This window comes from Crocodylus siamensis, chromosome 3 (genome assembly GCF_052110815.1).
Source record: "Crocodylus siamensis isolate JL-2025a chromosome 3, ASM5211081v1, whole genome shotgun sequence".
Taxonomy (NCBI): Eukaryota; Metazoa; Chordata; order Crocodylia; family Crocodylidae; genus Crocodylus; species Crocodylus siamensis.
The window spans coordinates 145,044,734-145,066,762 of record NC_143397.1 but is presented as its reverse complement, the minus strand read 5'-3'; the positions used below and the strand labels follow the sequence as shown (position 1 = coordinate 145,066,762).

Genomic DNA, 22,029 nt, shown 5'->3' with positions numbered 1-22,029 from the left:
GGAGTGGCCTGCCACATAATCTGGAGCTCTTGGGACCGATGGACATGGAGACTGGCAGCTGGAGGGCAAATGAGGGCTGTACACTCCGCTCACCTTCTGACCACTTTGCACATCTGTGCTGCCATGACTACCTCCTCTTTCATTGGGCCCACTACTGTCCTATGCTGGAGAAGCCACTACCACAGCTTCGAAGATGCTGAAGCTGGAGCTGCCACCAGGGCATAAGGCATGCTGCAACAGTAGCTACTCTGACTCAGGCACAAGATACAATGATAGAAGCTGGAGTCACCACTACTGCTGCTGCTACATGCCTGCAGCTGGATCTAGCCTGCAAGGAGCTCGGTGGCTTGGCTCTAGTCCAGGGCACAAGGTGAGTTTGACACCACTATCCTAGCAGAAAGTGGGGTTTAGAAGGTCCGTTTGTGTGCATTTATAATGGTGCAAATTGTAAGCTTCATCAGCCTCAAGTTCTGGTATGAACTCTAGTGGCACAGAGAATGGAGTTAGAATTCCATCAGCTTAATTAGTCAGGTTCACTGGTAACCTCTCTGCTAAGTTTTATCACTAGAGCTGTAAGTATATAATGAAGTATAAGTGAATGGTTGAACTGTACAGTTGTTAAATATATCTGGATAAAGATGTGATACTTTTTCTCAAGGGCAAATAAAATTAAATATTAGGTAAGGCACTACTTTTAAGGCACTACTTCTATTCCATTGAGAGATTCAGCTATGAGAGCCAAATCTGAAAGATACAGTCTAACCAGACATCATCCCCAGTATAGAGCAGCCTACTTTGCTTAATTACTTATTTGAGTCATATACACCGTGAAGTGGAAATGTAGAAAAACAAATATAGCCTCATTTTTATTTTTCTGAGTTATAAAATCTCCAGTTGGTTTGACTAAAATATGCCAAGAATTATTGGTGAAAGTCAGTCAAATTTATTCCGGAGTGGAGTGGAGGAGGGAAACCTTCCAGGGTGGGGTGGAGGGGGGAACCTTGATGAGCTATTTTCTAAGCCTGGGTGTAACATGGAGTTACACAATGGGTAACAGATACTGGATGTTTCCTGTTGACTAATTATCTTCAATGAGGGGTCTGTCAATACTATTGACTGTCAATTGTCACTTGATATCAAGCTTTGAGGACTCAGGGTGCATATATGTGTTAGACCTATGCCCTTCCTGGTGGGTTAAGGCCAGGAGGGATATGCTTGGTCTATTTTTGGAGTTGATTGTAAGTGGCACTGTTAGGGAGGGCAAGATGCCAGTATCTTTGAAAGAAGCAATTGTTAGGCTCTCTCAATAAATCATGTCTTGTTGCTAGTAAACTCACTAGCTATCATGCTATGATCTTCCTTTGGTGAGCTGGGGAGAAGAAAGTAGCCAGGCAACACTAGCATTAGCTGGAGTCTTCTGGTCTCCTCCACCCCACTCAGTTTGTTATTTGGTCTGGGAGTGGAGAGGGAATTTTAATGGCTGTGTTGCTTGACAGTCTCTCAGTATCAATGCTGATCTAAGGCAGCCACCTGTGATACTGGTGACCCTGAGGTGATGTTGATCATAATTTGTTTGCTGCAGAGTTGTGCAAAAAAAAAAGTGACAAATTCTGGAGTTAGCAGAGACTCTGAACTGAAGCAAAATTCTCCAAAACATTTTCTAAGTTTCATGACTTCTGTGGATTTTGATGGAGTTCTGTGTCCTGGTTTGCAAACCCCAAATTCATGTGTAACAAGGTTCTTTGGAAGCAGAAAAGTCTGTTGTGCATTAAACTGATCTTATGCATAGTGAGACTTCTGACAAACACTGTAACAACAATAAGATTGTTTTATTTGGATATTGTTTCACTAATTTATGCACAGATTGGCAGTAAAATATGTTACATTTATTTAATTTTTTTATGGCAAATAAATTCTACCCACTCATTTATTATTATTAGATGTTTCATACATGTATTATTACATGTCAAGCAATGTCAATTACTACAGCAAGCCAAGGCAGAGTCCAAAAGAGGACCTGCAATGTGCAGAACAGATGGTGGGAAGACAAGGTAAATGAGATTCAACACCTCACTGACATCCCCAATATGCACAAGGTTTTCAGTGCCACCAAAGTCATCTATGGTCAGAGAATTCAGGGACCAATCCCCTTGAGACCTGTGGGTGGAGGAGACCCGATCAAGAAAAGGGTCCATTGGAAGAAGTATTCTGTAGACCTTTTCAGTTGAGACTCTGTTGTTGACTAGAGTGTTTTCAACTCTATCCTCCAACATCCAGTCAGAAACAGTGTTGGAATCCCTCCAACCCTTGATGAGGTGAGGAAAGCCATTAAGTAGATGAAGAATGACAAGGCGCCTGGAGTGGATGGAGTCCTTGCTGAAATCTTCAAGCAGGGGGGAGAGGAACTCACATCATAGCTCCATGCCCTTGTCTTAAAGATCTGGAATGATGAGGGAATCCCAAAGATCTGGAATGATGAGGGAATCCCAGAAGACCTCAGAAATGCCATGATCATGACAATCTTCAAGAAAGGAGACATGTCCAGCTGTGGAAATTACAGAGGGATTGCCTTACTGTCCACCATAGGAAAAATTATTGTGAGAACTCCCCTGAACCATCTCCTTCCACTTGCTGAAGTGCTCCTCCCAAAATCTCAGGGTTTAGGGCATCAAGAAGCAAAACTAACGGGCATGATTCCCTGCCTGCTCCAGGACAGTACGCGAGTGGCAGTTTTCAGTAATGTTTCATAGTTTCATAGTTTCATAGTAGCTAGAGTCGGAAGGGACCTAGGTAGATCATCTAGTCCGACCCCCTGCCTTAGCAGGAAAGAGCACCGGGGTCAGATGACCCCGGCAAGGTGCTCATCTAACTTCCTTTTAAAAATCCCCAGGCTCGGAGCCTGCACCACTTCCCCTGGAAGCTGGTTCCAGGCCCTAGCCACCCTGACTGTGAAGTAGCGCCTCCTAATATCTAATCTAAACTTACCCTCCGCCAGTTTGTGACCGTTATTCCTGGTCACTCCTGGCAGAGCACGGGGGAACAGGGACTCCCCCAATACCTGCTGATCCCCCCTGACCAGTTTGTAGCAGGCCACAAGGTCCCCCCTTAGCCTTCTCTTGTGGAGGCTAAACAGGTTCAGGTCCCGTAGCCTATCCTCATAAGGCCTGCCCTGCTGACCCCTGATCATACGAGTGGCCCTCCTCTGAACTCTTTCCATATTGTCCACGTCCCTCTTGAAGTGTGGCGCCCAGAACTGGACGCAGTACTCCAGCTGCGGCCTGACCAGTGCCGCATAGAGGGGGAGGATCACCTCCCTGGACCTGCTCGAGATGCATCTGTGGATGCATGATAGGGTACGATTGGCCTTCTTGACTGCCTCCCCACACTGCCGGCCCATGTTCATCGTGGAGTCAATGACGACTCCAAGATCCTTTTCCGTCTCCGTGCTGGCAAGAGGAGAGTTCCCCAACCTGTAAGTGTGGTGCCGGTTCTTCCTCCCCATGTGCAACACCTTGCACTTATCAGTGTTAAACCCCATCCTATTCTCATCCGCCCACCGTTGCAACCTGTCAAGGTCAGCTTGTAGCCTATTGCACCCTTCTAGTGCACCCACATCCCCCCACATCTTAGTGTCATCAGCAAACTTGAACAGGGTGCTTTCTACCCCCTCATCCAAGTCACTGATGAAGATGTTGAACAGTGCAGGCCCGAGGACCGAGCCCTGCGGAACCCCACTGCCCACATCCTTCCAGGTCGAGAAGAACCCATCCACTACCACCCTCTGGGTGCGGCCCTCCAACCAGTTGGCGACCCATTTGACCGTGTGGGCATCGACACCACAGTCTCTCAGCTTTTTGATGAGGACAGGGTGAGAGACAGTGTCGAAAGCCTTCCGGAAGTCCAAAAAGACTACATCCACAGCAACCCCTGCGTCTAATGATTTGGTGACCTGATCGTAAAAGGCCACCAGGTTGGTCTGACAAGACCTGCCACTGATAAACCCATGTTGGTTGCCCCTGAGCATGCATTCCCCCGCAAGGCCCTCCTGGATGTGTGCCAGGATAATTTTTTCAAAGAGCTTACCCGGGATTGAGGTCAGACTAACTGGCCTGTAATTTCCCGGGTCCTCTTTTTTTCCCTTTTTGAAGATAGGGACCACATTGGCCCTCTTCCAGTCCTCCGGCACCTCGCCAGAGCACCACGAGTGCTCATAGAGCCGTGCCAGGGGTCCCGCAATGACCTCAGCCAGTTCCTGTAGAACCCTAGGGTGAAGATCGTCCGGACCAGCGGACTTGAACACGTCCAGCTTCTCCAGAAGTACCCTAACTAACTCCTCGCTAACCCTTGGCCCAGGCGTGTCTCTCTCGGGGCCCTATCACAGATGGACCTATCACAGATCCCTTTGAAGTTAAAAGGGGAACTAAGCAAGGCTGTGCCATTGCTCCAACACTCTTCTCAACACTCTTCTTGCTGTGATGCTATGTCTGACCACCAACAAGCTTCCAGCCGGAGTGGAGCTAAACTATTGAATGGATGGTAAGCTGTTTAACTTCAGTTGTCTCTGAGCAAAAAACAAAGACCACCCCAACCTAAAACATTGAACTTCAATGCGCTGATGATGCTGTAGTGTGTGCTCATTTAGAAGCAGACCTTCAGGCAATTGTCAATGTCATTACTGAGGAATACAAGAAAATGGGACTGATACTTAACATTCAGAAGACGAAGGTCCTCCAACCAACAGCAAACTTTTAATGAGCAGACCCCAGGTCTGGTAATTCATGGTCATGGTGAGACTCTGGAGAACACTGAGTATTTCCTGTACTCAGAAGCCATCTGTACTTGCATACCATCTGTACACAGAATGTGTCCAACATCACCTCAAATATGCAAGTCAGATGCCTGAGGAAACAGGTGTTTGAAGATCATGATATCAGATCTGAAACCAACCTAGTTTCATAGTTTCATAGTTGGTAGGGTCGGAAGGGACCTGAGCAGATCATCAAGTCTGACCCCCTGCCATGGGCAGGAAAGAGTACTGGGGTCAAACGACCCCAGCAAGGTGTCTATCATAGAATCATATAGAATCATAGAAGTAGGGTCGGAAGGGACCTTGTAGATCTTCAAGTCCGACCCCCCGCCCGGGTGGGAGAAAAGACTGGACTCAAATGAGTCCAGCCAGGTAGGCACCAAGCCTCTTCTTAAAGATCCCCAGGGTAGGAGCCAGCACCACTTCCCTAGGAAGCTGGTTCCAGCTCCTAGCTGCCCTAACTGTGAAGTAGTTCTTGCGGATGTCTAATCTAAACCTACTCTTTAATAATTTGTGTCCATTGTTCCTTGTCATGCCAGGGGGCGCTAGGGGAAACAGCGTCTCCCCTAAACCCTTCTGATCCCCCCTAGTGAGTTTATAGACAGTCACCAGGTCCCCCCTCAGCCTTCTCTTGTGAAGGCTGAACAGGTTTAGGTCCCGCAGTCTTTCATTGTAGGGTCTGCCCTGTAGTCCCCGGATCATGCGGGTGGCCTTCCTCTGGACCCTTTCAGTGTTGTCTACATCCCTCCTGAAATGGGGTGCATAGAACTGGATGCAGTACTCCAGCTGTGGCCTGACCAGCATCACATAGAGGGGGAGGATCACTTCCTTGGCTCTACCTGAGATGCACCTGTGGATGCACGACAAGGTGCGGTTAGCCCTGCCAACCGTGACCTTGCATTGTCGGCCCATGTTCATCTTGGAGTCAATAATGACTCCAAGATCCCTTTCTGCCTCCATGCTCTCAAGAAGGGAGTTTCCCATTCTATAAGCGTGCTGCTGGTTTCTACTGCCTAAGTGCAGCGTCCTGCACTTGTCAGTATTGAAACGCATCCTGTTTATGTCAGCCCACTCCTGTAACCTATCCAGATCTTGCTGCAATCTTTCCCTCCCTACTAGCGTGCTCACCTCACCCCAAATTTTGGTATCATCAGCAAATTTAAACAGGGTGCATTTCACCCCATCATCCAAATCGCTGATGAAGAAATTGAACAGCGCAGGCCCAAGGACCGAGCCCTGAGGGACTCCACTGCCCACTTCCCCCCAGGTTGAATATGACCCGTCCACCACCACCCTCTGAGTATGACCCTTGAGCCAATCTGCAATCCATGTGACTGTCTCCCACCCCACCCTCATTAAAAAACTAGGCGACTGTGGCATTGATGCCTACACAGTGTCAAAGGCCTTGCTGAAGTCTAGAAAGACTACATCCACGGCGACACCTGCATCCATTGCCTTTGTGACCTGATCATAAAAGGCAATCAGGTTGGTCTGACATGACCTGCCCCTAATGAAACCGTGCTGGTTGCCCTTGAGCATCATCCCTGAAGCCGGCCCATCACAGATGTGCTCCTTGAGGATCTTCTCAAAGAGTTTCCCAAGGAAATCTATCTAGCCTCCTTTTAAAGATCCCCACAGTAGGAGCGAGCACCACTTCCCTTGGAAGTTGGTTCCAGATCCTAGCTGCCCTGATATCTAGCCTGAATCTATTTTCCATCAATTTATGGCTGTTATTCCTTGTTAATCCCTGTAGTGTGCAGGGGAACAGGGACTCTCCCATTACCTGCTGGTCGCCCTTGGTAAGTTTAAAGACGGCCACCAGATCCCCCCTCAGCCTTCTCTTGTGGTGGCTGAACAGGTTCAGGTCTCATAGCCTCTCCTCGTGGGGCCTGCCCTGCTGCCCCCTGATCATGCGAGTGGCCCTCCTCTGGACCCTCTCCATGTTGTCCACATCCCTCCTGAAGTGCAGCATCCAGAACTGGACGCAGTACTCCAACTGCGGCCTGACGAATGTCATATAGAGGGGAAGGATCACCTCCTTGGACCTGCTCATGATGCATCTGTGGATGCATGACAAGGTGCGGTTGGCCTTCCTGACTGCGTCCCCACATTGGTGGCCCATGTTCATCTTAGAGTCTATAATGACTCCAAGATCCTTTTCTGCCTCTGTGCTGACGAGAGAGGAGTTCCCCAGCCTGTAGGTATGCTGCTGGTTCTTTCTTCCTCAGTGCAGTACCCTGCACTTGTCAGTATTGAATCCCATCTTATTCTCATCCTCCCACCTCTGTATCCTGTTCAGATCCAATTGTAGTCTGTCCCTCCCTTCTAGCATGCGCATTTCTCCCCACATCTTAGTGTCATCTGCAAATTTGAACAAGGTGCTTTTTACCCCCTCGTCCAAGTCACTGATGAAGATGTTGAACAGTGCAGGCTTGAGGACTGAGCCCTGGGGGACCCCACTGCCCACATCCCTCCAGGTCGAAAATGACCCATCCACTACCACTTTCTGGGTGCGGCCCTCTGGCCAATTGATGACCTATCTGACTGTGTAGGCAAAATCTCCTAATTTTTTAACAAGAATGGGGTGAGAGACAGTGTCGAAGGCCTTCCTAAAGTCTAGAAAGACTACGGTTTATCATGATTTATCAAGCAGTCATGATCCCCACCTGTATGGAGCTGAGACATGATCAATATATAGGAGACACCTTAAGTCACTGGAGAAGTACCATGAATGCCTGCAGGAGATCCTTCAAATCCAGTGGCTAGACAGATCCACCAACATTAGCATCCTCTCACAAGCACATCATGAGCATTGATGTGATGATCATCCAATATCATCTTTGTTGGGCCAGCCACATCATCCAGATTTCCAACTCCATACTCCCAAAGCAAGTTTTATTCTCCTAGTTCAGTTAAAGTGTACGCTCAAGAGGAGGGCGGAGAAAGCACTTCAAGGATGTCCTCAAGGCCAACTTGAAAAAAAGGCAAGATTGATATCAACTCACGGGAAACTATTACCTAGGACCACCTCAAATGGAGGAAGAGTCTGCTGCAAGATCTCAGTACTTAGAAAGCTCATAACAACAAGTGGAGAGGGGAAAATGAGAGCAGCAGAAACAGCGTCTCACAGACTGAACCAGGAACCCAGAGCCCCCCATCCCACATGGAAACATGTTCCTGAGCTACAACAGAGCCTGTCATTCCCAGAGAGGCCTCAACATGTATCTTCAGATGCAGAGATAAGGCAATCATGGAAGACAATCATCCTTGACTGCAAAGGATTGCTGATGATGATAATGATTATTTGGATATTGTTTCACTAAGTTACGTACACATTAGCAGTAAAATGCATTACATCTATTTAAAATGCTGATTGTCTATACAATAGTTTTATTTTTGAAGACGTTTTCTTTTAGAGCAATTTCTTTTAAAGGCAAAATCGTTTCAAATGACGCAAATTTCCCCGAATTATGAAATACAGTGCAATGGAAGGTGAAAATGCCAGAAACTGAGCAGGGGAATTCTACCATTTAGTAAAGAGCTTGTGAGACATCTGGGAGGAACTGGCTTGAGGAGTGTCCCTAGAAGTGTTTGCTCAGGCTTTAAAGGCATGAGAACCAGAGAAGATCTGTCTGCCAGCTCTAGGAATGAATTCTCTGCCCTAGTGGATGATGGCTGTTTCCCAATTAGTATATAAAGTACAAAAGGTTGGGGGTTTTGACCCGTCATCATATGGAAAATAATTTCTACCCACTCATTTATTATTATTACTATTATTACATGTTTCTCACAGTTTGCAGCAAAAGAAAATGCACTTGCTTTAGCAGCACACATGAATACATAATACTATAAATAGGTACCTCTTAACTATTCTTTAAATCTAAATGCATCAATTTTTTTTTTCATTTCCTTAGCTCTTTCTGTCCAGGAATATCAAGGGATAACAAACTGGTTTAGGAATATAGATCTCATGTTTTTGCTAAAGTTTCTATTACGATAATATCTAAACAATGAACTATTACATTATATTTGGATACTAACACAAATGAGATTTTACAGAGATTTTTGCTCTTCATTCTTATCAGATTTTAGGAAATCTTCCTTGGTACTGTTTAGTAGAAATAGTTGTAGGTTATTATTGTAAGTTCATTTCATTTATACTAAATACAACATTTTTTCCCTGTGAAAATGGTTCTTGTGCAAGATTGAAACGTTTCACCAAAACGTTTTGTTTCAAAGCTTTCCATCTTTTTTATTGATTTTGTTTCTTTTGTGATCTTTATTCTTCTCCCAGCTTTTTCAGAAGCAAAATAAAATGGGTGGAAAAGGGAGAAAAAGCAGAGGGAGGAATTAAAAGTTAGAGGAAGGAATATCTGCGAATATGTAACATCACTATTTTCCAGTTTGTGTGATGAAACAGAATGTATGTGTAAAATATGGATTGTGCAGGACCAGAAGCCCATGAGTCCAACTCCCAGACCCAAAGTCTCAGAAACCTTGGATGCATTCAATAGTCCATAAAGAACTAGAGATTGTTTCTCTGCTCTCATGTCTTAAAGCCAATTTCTAATAAGTCTGGTCACTCTAGTACTGGTTTGGAGCCACGTGCCCTTGATAAACAGCTGTTTCAGATGGTCTGTTACAGAGTTTGAGGAACGCTGTTGGGAGTCCCATAGATCAATATATAGACCAGCTCGCTCTAGACACTCTTTTTTTTCTCAAGCTCCCACATTGTTTGTTTTATTAGTTATCGTTTTACAGTAGTTGCTTTTCCTGGTTATAGGACTAATAATATCCACTGTAAGGATTTAAACACTGTTAAAAAATTACTCGTTTTACCTTCTTTAATTATATGGTTTAAATGATTAACCGATAGCCTATCCCTACTTTAGTGACCTCCAGCAGGAATGGCCCTGGCTTTGGCCCCTTATGTCTTTACTGTGTCCCCAGCACTGTGCAGCCCCCAGGCTGCTGGTAGGGAGCTGCGGGCAGGGGGCAGTGGATGCAACTGAGCTACCAAGGATGGAGCCACAGCTTCTCCACACCCTCAAGGGCAGGGACTGGGGCTATGAATGGAGCTGGGGCTGTGAACCTGTCCTGTGCCTGGATCCTGCCACCATGGGGAGGGAGGTGCTGGGACCGCCCCCTCCCCACAGGGATTGGCCACAGCAGCGAGACTTCTGGTCCTGTGGTGGGTCTGCCTGCCCCTGCCCCACCTCGCTGTGGCAGGGCCTGGGCAGGGCAATAGGCAATCTCTGCAACTCCTGCTGTGCTTGTGCCACCATGGACCACACCTGGAAGGCTCTTCTGTGCTGCTGGGCTGGGCCCTCCCTAGCTTGCTCTGGGGGAAGTAGGGGTCTAGTCCCAGCAGGATGGCCTCTGTCAGATGTGCTGTGTCCTTCCCCCTCCCAAGCTGAGGCAGGGCTAAGCGCACAGCTGGCTCAGTCCAAGGAGGCACTGCAGCAGCTGGAGCATGCAGCTTCATAGATTTCATAGACATTAGGGCTGGAAGGGATCTCACAAGATTATCAGGTCCAGCCTCCTGCCCAGGGGCAGAAAGTCAGCTGGGGTCAAATGACCCCAGCAAGATAGGCATCTAAGTGTTTTTTGAAAGTGTCCAGAGAAGGTTCATGCACTACCTCTGAGGGAAGTCTATTCCAGGCCCTGGTGACTTGGACAGTAAATAAGTTTTTCCTTATGTCCAACCTAAAATGGTCTTCCAGGAGTATGTGACCATTGGACCTTATCTTCTCTTGGGGTGCCTTGATGCACCTCATTATGTACTTATAGGCTGCCACCAAGTCACCCCTGAACCTGTGCTTTTCCAGGCTGAAGAGTCCCATTGCTCTTAGCCTCTCCTCATAAGGCCTGTTCTCTTGTCCTCTAATCATGTGCGTGGCTCTCCTTTGGACTCGTTCAAGCTTCTCCACATCCTTTCTGAATTGTGGAGCCCAGAACTGGATACAGTATTCCAGCTGTGGCCTCACCAAGGCTGAGTAAAGTGGGAGAAAGGCTTCCTGGGTCTTGCTTGAGATGTATTGGTAGATGCAAGCCAGAGTTTTGTTTCCTTTACCAGCTGCGGCATTGCATTGGTGGCTCATGTTCATCTTGTGGTTAGACATGACCCCCAAGTCTCTGTCAGTCATGGTGCTAGTATGCGTAGCACTGCCAAGCCTGTGTGATGCAGGGTTTTTCTCCCAAGTTGGAGCACCTTACATGTCTCCATGTTGACCGCCATCAGGTTTTGATCTGCCCATCTTGCGAACCTGTCGTGGTCAGCCTGGATTTTCAGCCTATTCTCTAGGGTAGGGGCTGTCAGTTGGGGGTACGTGTACCCCGGGGGTATTTTGAAAGGTCCCAGGGGGTATGCAGGGGTGGGTGGGTATGGAGCACTGCCACCCCACACTGCTGCCTCACAGAAGCAGGGCTGGGGCGGGGCAAGAGCAGCGCCACACATATGCTGTGGTGCTGTTGCTGCTCTGCCACTCGCCACACCCCTATTCCATATCCATCTGTTTGTCACCCCCCCATTCCCCATGCACTCCACATTTGGCCACTCACCACCCTCCCCTGTCAGGGATACACTTACTAAAAAGGGGGCGTCTGGGGGTATATTTATTAAAAAAGGTTGAAAACCCGTGCTCTAGGGTGACCACACTTTCCCATAATTTGGTGTCATCGGTGAACAATGAAGCTGTGTTAGCTATCTGTCAGAACATTGCCTTCTGTTAATGGCTTCTTTGATGATTTTTTCTAAGATCTTTCTAAGGATTGAGATCAAACTGATTGGCCTGTAGTTCTCCAGATCTTCCTTCCTCCCTTTCTGGAAGATAGGCACCACATTAGCCCTCTTCCAATCTTGAGGTACCTCACCCGAGTGCCATGAGTTCTCGAATATCCTCGTCATTGGCCGTGCTATGATGTCAGCCAGTTCCTTTAGCACTTCTGGATGCATTCCATTCGAGCCAGCTGATTTGTGGATGTCCAGCCTCTCAGGGTGTTCCCTTACAAGATCTATGGCAATGGTGGGCATATGTTCACCCTTTCCCTGGTAATCCTGCATCTTGTCAGGCGGGGTGGTCCCCCTGGGCTGGTGGAAGACTAATGTAAAGTAATCATTAAGGAGATTGGCTTTTTTCTGGGTGTTCATTATCAGCTGCCCCATTTGGTTTAGCAAGGGTCCAATACTGCCCTTGTTTTTTCCCTGACATCCCACATATCTGAAGAAGGACTTTATATTGTCTTTGATTTGTTTAGCCAGTTGGAGTTTAGTTTCAGCCTTGGTTTTCCTAGTTCACTCCCTATAGGTTTGGGCCAGTGCTGAATACTTCTCCTAGGTGGTGTTTCCTGTCTTCCATCCTTTATAAGCTTCTCTTTTTAGATTCAGGAGTTCCCTGTTGAGCTGGCTACATGGTGAAGAAATAATGGGCTGGGTCCATTCCTGCTGGAAGTCATTATGGTAAGTGGTAAATGGTAAGTGGTATAAGTATAATTGCCGTTTAACCATTTACATTCCTGATCCAATGGTCTTGTTGGCCTTAATGTAGTGTTCCTTTCTTAAAGTCACTGAGTAATCATGTGAAAACCCTGTGGGACACAGTGTCTATGATGATCCCCTAAGGAAACATCTGGCATTTTTCAGTGGAGGAGAGGTAATTCTTTCCCTGCCTTCCCAATCTGCTGCCTGAAAAAGAAACAATGATTTTATTTTCCCTTCTGAATCCAGTAGATTCCCTGATATCTATACAGAATTTAGGAAGCCGTCAGACACACAGGGCCACCCTCCTGAAGCCCTAGTGTGGCAATGGCTTTAGGGGCTCTTGTCCCCAGCTGCCCCCTAAAACTCCCCCCCGCCTTACTGTTGCTAACCAAAGACTGTCAGGCTGTGACCTGCACCACAGAAAGGAGACATTCAGATTTTGGTTGAATTTTCCACCTATGGCTGTAGGAAGGGACACCATGTGCTTCCCTAAGCTAAACCTCCACCAGGCTCATCTAATGCATAGGAAATTGGAAATGCTGAAAATTGGACATTTCTTGCAGTTTTATTTCCTGGGCTTTACAATTCTTTTGCTAGATTTCATGTTCTTGGCAGCAGAGATTAAGAGATCTCTCCACTGGCATTTCTGAACTATGATGCCAATTTCTGTTGTTAATTTTGTTCTCAACATCCATTCATTTTTAGCAAGTAGAAATGCTGCCTTTTCATACACTAGTAGTTGCTAACAAGGACACAACCTTTGTTTCTCTGTGTTCCTGTCTTAAAAGAGGCTTGTAAAGTGAATAGCATTGTACATGCCTACTTCATTCATACTGTTTCCATGAACCAATGTCTTCCATTCTACAGAGGCTGGATCCCACAGTTGGTGTGGAGAAATTAGATATCTAATGTGACTGTTAATCATACAGTGACTTGAAGCAATGATCCCCATTCTGGCCTCCCTGTGAAATATCCATCCAGGTGAAATACTAAGAGAAGTCTGAGGCTATTTTTACATGTTTGTAACAGCAGATGATCTCAAAAATCCTAAGTACAGATTTCTTTGGGACAGGCAGAACATTGTGTACAATTTTATTCAGATCATGGACAGTTGTGAACTGCAGCCTATAGGAGGGGGGCGGAGGGCACAGGGCAGGGGGAGAGGAAAAGATTTCTCTGTCCCTGCACCACACTTGGCAATGGGCCACCCTCATCTCTGGGCCATGCCCCTCCCCACCCCATCATGAAGCGTCCCATGGACCTGATGCAGAGCCAGCCCTCCCCATACTTCTCCTGATAAGCCAGGTGCTGCATGAAGATACCATACAGCCAGGATAGTAAGGGTCAACCCAGGTTCATGCGATGGGGATGGGGGCCCAGGCCACAGAAGAAATGCAGAGCACCCAGGTGGGAAGGGGAAGAAGGGGCAGCCACTATAGGCCTTCACTGCAGTCACAGCCCTCTCTTAGGAACAGGCAGTGGAAAGCCGCACCTAATGGGGCGTAGCCCCCCAAACTAATTTTGCAGTGGCTGGTGACAGCGCCACCACCATGGCCTGCCACCAGAATGCCATGCCCAGTGCCCCTGCCATGTGCTCTGCCGCTGCTGCGTGTACAGCACCAGCGAGTACTGGACCTCACAATGGCCCTGTGGAAGGGAGGGGCAGGGATCAGTTGGGCATACCCTGTATCACCCCACTTTATGTATCACCCCGTTCTCATCAAGAAAGTGGGGGACTGTGGTGTCAACACCCACACAGTCAAATGGGTCGCCAATTGGCTGGAGGGCTGCACCCAGAGAGTGGTGGTGGATGGGTCATTTTCAACCTGAAGGGATGTGGGCAGTGGGGTCCCCTAGGGCTCAGTCCTCGGGCCCGCATTGTTCAACATCTTCATCAGTGACTTGGAGGAAGGGATAAATAGCACCGTGTGCAAATGTGCTGATGACACTAAGATGTGGGAGGATATGGGCACACTAGAAGGGAGAAATAGGCTGCAATCAGACCTAGATAGGTTACAGGGGTGGGTGGATGAGAATAGGATGGGATTCAACACTGACAAGTGCAAGGTGCTGCACCTGGGGAGGAAGAACCAGCAGCATACCTACTGGGGGAACTCTCTTCTCAGTGCAGAGGCAGAAAAGGATCTTGGAGTCGTCATTGATGCCAAGATGGACATGGGCCAGCAGTGTGTGAAGGCAGTCAGGAAGGCCAACCGCACCTTGTCATGCATCCACAGATGCCTCTCAAGCAGATCCAAGGAGGTGATACTCCCCCTCTATGTGACACTGGTCAGGCTGCAGCTGGAGTACTGTGTCCAGTTCTGGGCACCGCACTTCAAGAGGGATGTGTACAACATGGAGAGGGTCCAGAGGAGGGCCACTCGCATGATCAGGGGGCAGCAGGGCAGGCCCTACAAGGCAAGGCTATGGGACCTGAACCTATTCAGCCTCCACAAGAGAAGGCTGAGGGGGGATCTAGTGGCCTGTTACAAACTAGTCAGAGGGGACCAGCTGGAACTGGGGAAGTCCCTGTTCCCCCGAGCACTGCCAGGAGTGACCAGGAATAACGGTCACTAGCTGGCAGAGGGTAGGTTTAGGTTAGATATCAGGAGGCGCTACTTCACGGTCAGGGCGGCTAGGGTCTGGAACCAACTTCCAAGAGAAGTGGTGCTGGCTCCTACCCTGGGGGGTCTTTAAGAGGAGGCTAGATGTACACCTTGCTGGGGTTGTTTGACCCCAGTACTCTTTCCTGCTATGGCAGGGGGTCGGACTTGATGATCAACAAGCTAAGGAGGATAGTTGGAGAAGCGCTGAGGTGCTGGAGGGGAGGGGAGCCAGGTGTCCAAGGAGAGTGGTCGCTCCTTAAGGAGATGAGCCTCCAAGCCCAAAGGAAAGTAATCCCAACGAGGATCAAAGGGAGAAGGAGAGCACACAAGTCTCCCCAAAAGTATCTGGGAATGTCTCCTTGCTAAAAAGGAGGCTTACACCCAATGGAAAGAAGGGTTCATCCCCAGGGAGGACTATTCTATAGTTCCTCGGGGATATAGGGGTGTAGTTAGGAAGGCCAAGGCAGAGATGGAACTGGGACTGGCTTCCCAGATTAAGGACAATAAGAAGTCCTTTTTTAAATACATAGGGAGTAAAAAAAAGGTCCCAGGTAATGTGGGGTCCCTGCAGGATGCGTTGGGAAATTTGGTCATCACACCAGACGGCAAAGCTAACATGTTTAACGATTTCTTTGCCTCCGTCTTCCTAAGTAGGGACCAGAACAGCCACCTCCCTGCTGGACCCCCCTCAGGCCCTGGGGGAGGCACACCTGGGCCAAGGGTTAGTGAGGATTTAGTTATGTAGCTTCTGGAGGGGTTGGATGTATTCAAGTCAGCCGGTCTGGATGATCTCCACCCTAGAGTTCTAAAGGAACTGGCCGAGGTCATTGCAAGTCTCCTGGCACGGCTTTACAAGCACTCATGGTGCTCTGGTGAGGTACCGGAGGACTGGAAGAGGGCCAACATGGTTCCCATCTTCAAAAAAGGCAGGAAGGAGGACCCGGGAAACTATAGGCCAGTTAGTCTTACCTCGATCCTAGGCAAGCTGTTTGAAAAAATTATGCTGGCACACATCCAGGAGGGGCCAGCAGGGGACTGCATGCTTAGGGGCAACCAACACGGGTTCATCAGTGGCAGATCCTGTCAGACCAACCTGGTGGCCTTTTATGATCAGATTGCCAGATCATTAGATGCAGGGGTAGCAGCGGATATAGTCTTCCTGGACTTCCGGAAGGCTTTTGACACTGTCTCTCATCCCGTTCTCATTAAGAAACTGGGGGGCTGTGGTGTAGACACCCACACAGTCAAATGGGTCGCCAACTGGCTGGAGGGCTGCACCCAGAGGGTGGTAGTGGATGGGTCTGTCTTAACCTGGAGGGATGTGGGCAGTGGGGTTCCGCAGGGCTTGGTCTTTGGGCCCGCACTGTTCAACATCTTCATCAGTGATTTGGATGAGGGGGTAAAAAGCACCCTGTTCAAATTTGCTGATGACACTAAGATGTGGGAGGATGTGGGCACACTAGAAGGATGCAACAGACTACAATCAGACCTAGACATGTTACAAGGGTGGGTGGACAAGAATAGGATGGGTTTCAACACAGACAAGTGCAAGGTGATGCACCTGGGGAGGAACAACCGGCACCATACCTACAGGTTAGGGAACTCCCCTCTTGTCAGCATGGAGGCAGAAAAGGATCTGGGGGTCATCATTGAGTCCAAGATGAAGATGGGCCGGCAGTGAGGGGAGGCAGTCAGGAAGGCCAGCCGCACCTTATCATGCATCCACAAATGCATCTCGAGCAGGTCCAAAGAGGTGATCCTCCCCCCCTCTATGCGGCACTGGTCAGGCCGCAGTTGGAGTACTGCGTCCAGTTCTGGGTGCCACACTTCAAGAGGGATGTCAACAGCATGGAGAGGGTCCAGAGGAAGGCCACTCATATGATCAGGGGGCAGCAGGGCAGGCCCTATGAGGAGAGGCTACGGGACCTGAACCTGTTCAGCCTCCAAAAGAGAAGGCTGAGGGGGGATCTTGTGGCCTGTTACAAACTAGTCAGGGGGGATCAGCAGGCATTGGGGGGAGTCCCTGTTCCCCCGAGCACTGCCAGGAGTGATCAGGAATAACGGTCACAAGCTGGCAGAGGGTAGGTTTAGGTTAGATATCAGGAGGCGCTACTTCACGGTCAGGGCGGCTAGGGTCTGGAACCAACTTCCAAGAGAAGTGGTGCAGGCTCCTACCCTGGGGGGTTTAAAGAGGAGGTTAGATGAACATCTTGCTGGGGTCGTCTGACTTCACTTTCCCCCTACCCCCACTTTTCCATGCTGAAGCCTCAAGCCACCAAGGAGGCACCAAGTTTCCTTCCCTCTGGTCTCCTGCACTTAAGAGACCACGTCCCATTCAATGGGAACATAAATCTGCCTAACTGACACCTCCTGCCGTATCTGTCAGGGCTATGCTATACTCCATGGGAGAATCAAGCCTTAGCACAACTACCCAAGGCACTTGTGTGTAAACAGCTCCCTGCCCCACATTGCATTCATGGAAAAGCAACAATAGCATTTGTTGAGCTCAGCAGTCAAAGGGTAAAAGGCAGTTTTGGCAGAGAGCACCTTGAGCTCAGGGACAGGGGATAGCATGCAGCTATGTATGACAACTGCTGTGGTAAAACAAAACCCCTTGCAAAACCCCTCTAGCCCTTCCTCTTTCCCTCCTTCCCAGTCCAGGAAAGGGACGATGGAAGGAGTTCCACATGGGAAGTTTTATCTCAGCCACTTGGCTCTTGCTGCCAGGGTGATTCCTGGGTTGAAAACCTGGATAGGCTGGCAAGCTGCCCAATGGCACTTTCCCCCCTCCCCTCTGATCCAATCCATGGGTGAAGTCCAGTGGGCCCTGGATGATTCTGATTCTCACAGCACAGGCACTCACTATAATGACCCCTCAGGGCAATCTCCAACTCCCCTCCTGAAATCAAAGCCCCATCCCAGCCCCAGACCACCCCCCCCCCCGACCTCAGCTCCTGAAAGCAAAGCAACTCCTTCCTCACCACCTCACAAATTCTTCCTGGGCTGTCAGCCAAATGGCAACCTGGAGTTCCCCAGTGCACTGTCAAAGCAGATTACCTCTATCCACCTGTGAAGATGCTCCCAGGGGACCATGCTGAGCAGCAGAAACATGGAGTATTGGCTGGGGCTCTTCTAGGAGAACTGGAACTGTGGGCCCAGCCAACTCTCAACGTGGGAATGTTGGGAGCATAGACCCAGGTCATCAGGGACACAGGGCTGAAATGCCTCTCCTGAAAGGGAAGCAGCGGGAAGCGGGTGGCATAATAAACTCACCATCCCAGCTGCGTCTCACCCTGGCAATGTCAGGACCCAGATGTGAATCCTGAAGGGACCCAGCCCTGAAATGCCTCTCCTGTAAGGGAAGAATGGGGGCACTGTAAGGGTACCAGTGGTATTCCCTGGAGTGGTCAGTCCCTGCCAGCCTTGGGGATGGACTGAGTCGCTACAGGAACTAGGGTCCCTGGACCCTGGTTTGGGAGCAGAGCAATTGGCCACTGCAGTACCTGCAGAGAAACCCTACTCCATGGCAACCCTTCTCTGCCCCACTGCAGGTGCTGCCTACCCACAGCAGGGCTGGGATCCATGGTCTCCACTGTACCAGGTGGAGAGCAGCTGCTTAGCTCATGGCATTGGTTGGGGAAGAGTCCAAACATGGGTCTCATCATAGCTCCTTTGGTGTGTCTGGGTGAGTGTCTAGGTAAGTGAGAAGGTCTGAAATGCTTCTCTTTATATTCCGTGCATAGGTGACTGGTAAGCAAACCATGGGGGAGGGGCACATGCCCCCTGACAGGGTCATCCCCACTGTCAACACCACCAGTGGTGTCTGTGGGTGCTCACCAGCTCCATCCCCACCACCGAGGCTGCTGCCAGTGTCTGTGGGTGCCCCCCATCCAGACTCAGGAGGCACCAGTCACCCATGGTTCCATTTTTATTAATAAAAGATGCAACCTCTCAAAAAGTCTCTGTGTCTCCCTTGTCTGGAGGCTCTGCATGTGTGGAAGCCCATCTCATGGCAGCCAGGATGGTGGCTCCAGGGCAGTTGCCTGAATACCTGTGAAGTGCATAAGAGAGGTGTATATGAGGTGATGGCAAAGTAAAGAAGAGATGTTACAAGCTCTGGTTGTAGCCTCTGCGCTCAGGGTGTACATCATGAACTTCTGGTGACCAGGGCTGAGAGCCTACCATGAAGAATGGTTTGGGACATATAGGGGGGAAATGGACAGGCTGCTTATATCCAGGTTGCTGAATCACATGATCAGGGGCTCCAGATGGCCAACCGCTGTTTGGAGGAGACAACCCATGCCACAGCAAAGCTGGAAGAGTCACAGCACCAAGATAAGGAATTTATGCACAGGGTCCTGGACCACTTGGGGTCCACCTACATCAACCCTGACTGGTGTCAGCACTGGCTCCCATGGAAAGCCCCTAGCTCTGTCAGGCAGAAGTGGTGGGACAGACTGCTGCCTGGTTCCCCATGCAATGCCATGCCTCACTCCAGAGACTCTATTTTGGAGTGACAGGAACACAGGTAGCAAGTGGGGGGTGGGATCCCAGGATGGCAGCTGTGCAGTAATGCTCCTCACCATACCCTGACTGGGAGGTTGCTGGGTGGTGAGGGGGAGCTGGGACATGGGATGCAGCACATGAAAGCCTCTGACCCATGGTCCAAGAAGGCAGAAAAGCATCCAGTGTGGCCTGTTCTCAGAAGGACCAGTGGGCAAGGGGAGCAGTACTGGGCTGCCCCAGACCTGATGCCAGGGCTAGCAGGGACTGTCCTGCTTCTAGGCCCAACTCACTACCCTGACTACCAGTAGTCACTCTGTATGCACTGGCCCCTCAAGTGGCTCCAGGCCAATCCCAAAGGGGTACAGGAGCACTCAGAATGGGAAGAAGAGCATGGCCCACCAGCCCATTGGGCTAGGCTGTCTCTGGAAGGGGTCCTGTGTAGGAGAGCCAGGAGTCCACAACACCCTCTGTGGTGATGCCTCCCACCCCACAGCTTCCTTCCCCTTTCCCCAGCCTGGCAGCCACCTCCTGCCCTGAAGCTGTCTCAGATAGACAATGGGTCCAGTATCAAACACCTCTCCAGGTCCTACACTGAGAAGTGCCTGGTCTTCACTCTGGACCATTGAAAGTAGGGTGCCAGGTCAAAAGCCCCTGCCCTGCCCTGCTCCAAGGTTTCATGTTTGATGAGTTCAGCTCCTGCAGCATTCCCCACCACTCTTCCCCCTTCCTCCTCCCCATCCTATCCACCCCTTCCAGGTTCTTTCACCCATTTCTCAACCCTGCCCCACCACCCAAAGATTTGCTGGTTATGTTAATTGGGAAGAGGGACCAAGATCTGCCATGGGCAATGTTCAGCAGGTTTCTCTCTGTTAAACACATCAGAAGTTTGGTAGTGTGACGGGTTAGCTGGCAGTGACCTAGCCCAGGGGTTTTGAAAGGGCAAAAGATGATTGGAGGACTTGGGATTCCCTTTCCGCACCAATCAGGCCACAGAGACTCACTCTCCCCCCCCCCGTGTCCCGACTACCCCCTTGGGTCACCTGGAGGGGGATAAAAGGGGCAGCATGGGCTGACTCAGGGGGAGACCAGCAAGGGAGAACAAGGAAGGAACTTCACAGAGATGAGCTGGTGGGGCAGGAGCAGTGCCCTGGAAGAGCCTGAAAAAGCAGGACCTGTAGGTAGCTGTGGGACCCTCAGCAGTGCAGTGTGTAGCCAGCAGGAGAGGCTCCCTCCTGGGCTCTAGGATCCCCTACGAGAGGCTGCAGCCAACAGGAGAGGCTCCCCCTGCTCCAGGAAGGATCTGAGCAGTGACCTGAGAGGTTCCCAACTCTGCTTCCAGCTCCTCCAATCAGAGGCTAGGCAGCTTGACATGAGGCCAGGGTCTGGGAAGGTCAAGACCCCTAGCAGGCTGCAGCAGTACCACCAGTGGTGCCTGTGTGGCAGCATTCCTGTCTACCACATGGAAGGTCTGGATTCAAGTCCCAGCTGAGGTGGCTTGGGGTGAGTGAGATAACAAGAAGCAAATCTTCTTGCAGTGGAAAGGGGCCATTGTGTTTTCACCCCTTCCTCTCTCTCCAGGTACCAAGGCCCTATATTTGCTTGTCATTTGACATCTTGCATTTTGTGCCTTTTTTTATATTTCACCAACCTGTACTGTTTGTTCTGCTGTTTGTGTTTTACATTTTGTTAACCCTGTCTTTTGTCAATGATTGTAAGTGTCTAAACTTTGAATTCTGCCCCCTTGGGGCATTGTAGTGTCCACTGTACCCTCTGATTTATGCCTGTTATGTTCCCAGTATTAAAAGGTATATGGTTAAGTCCCCATTGGTGGTCTGGCTCTGCTCTACACCTCCCACAGCGCTTGTGCACCTGCTTTGATCCCTTCAGTTGGAGAGGGGGTACTTCTTACAGTAGCTACAACATTTTATGAAACTGAGGCAAGTTTCTTTCTTGTGCAGTATTCCCCTGCACCCTGGTGTGTGCCCCTGAGGTGGGAGAGGGGAAAGGGAATGGTGCCTGGGCATGATGTAGGGCCAGAGAAGCCCAGGGCAAGAGACACATGGCCAAGTACCAGGGCAGGGGTAATCAAAGCCCTCCAGCCCTACTCATTCAGGGATGGCTCCCAGTCCACAAGGGTGTGGAGGTAGTAGGCCAGGGCTTTGTGGATCTGGACAGCCTGTCACTGTGTGGGGCTGGGGCCACCAATGTTGGCAGGAGGCTCCTCTTCTCCTCCATCCCTTTGCTGCATGTGCCTGAGATGCTAGGCCCAACCCATGTCCCATGTCTTCTCCCCCTGGCCTCTGCTGTAGACCTCTCCTTGTTTGACAGGTGTTGCGGAGGACACATACATTGATGATCAGTTGTGTCCAGTTCTTCTTGTCCACCTCAAGGCGCATGCTGATAGCCCACCAGTGCACCTTGAGGCAGCGAAAAGTGCTGAAGTGCTCCTTACAGTGGTCCAGCTGCCCCCCATAGGGCTTCATCAGCCAGGAGAGGAACGGGTAGTCTGGGTTCCTCATGAGGCTTGGGAGGACAATGATGTTAACAGTGATGGAATCGGGGACCATGGGAACTTAGCATCTGCTGTCCATTAGCCTGGAGAGCAGGAAGTTGTGCAAGGCATGGACCTC

The 22,029-nt window shown here is 49.7% G+C and overlaps 1 protein-coding gene across 1 annotated transcript in view; it reads left to right on the top strand.

Moving 5' to 3' along the window:
* The window catches only part of MBOAT1 (membrane bound glycerophospholipid O-acyltransferase 1), a 162,062-nt gene extending 140,876 nt beyond the window's left edge, over positions 1-21,186 (top strand). Inside the window, exon 16 of the transcript XR_016441360.1 lies at positions 12,189-21,186. The gene's annotated coding sequence lies outside the window, so the exon portion shown is untranslated. The remainder of the gene's footprint in view (positions 1-12,188) is intronic.
* Positions 21,187-22,029: the final 843 nt, after the last annotated feature.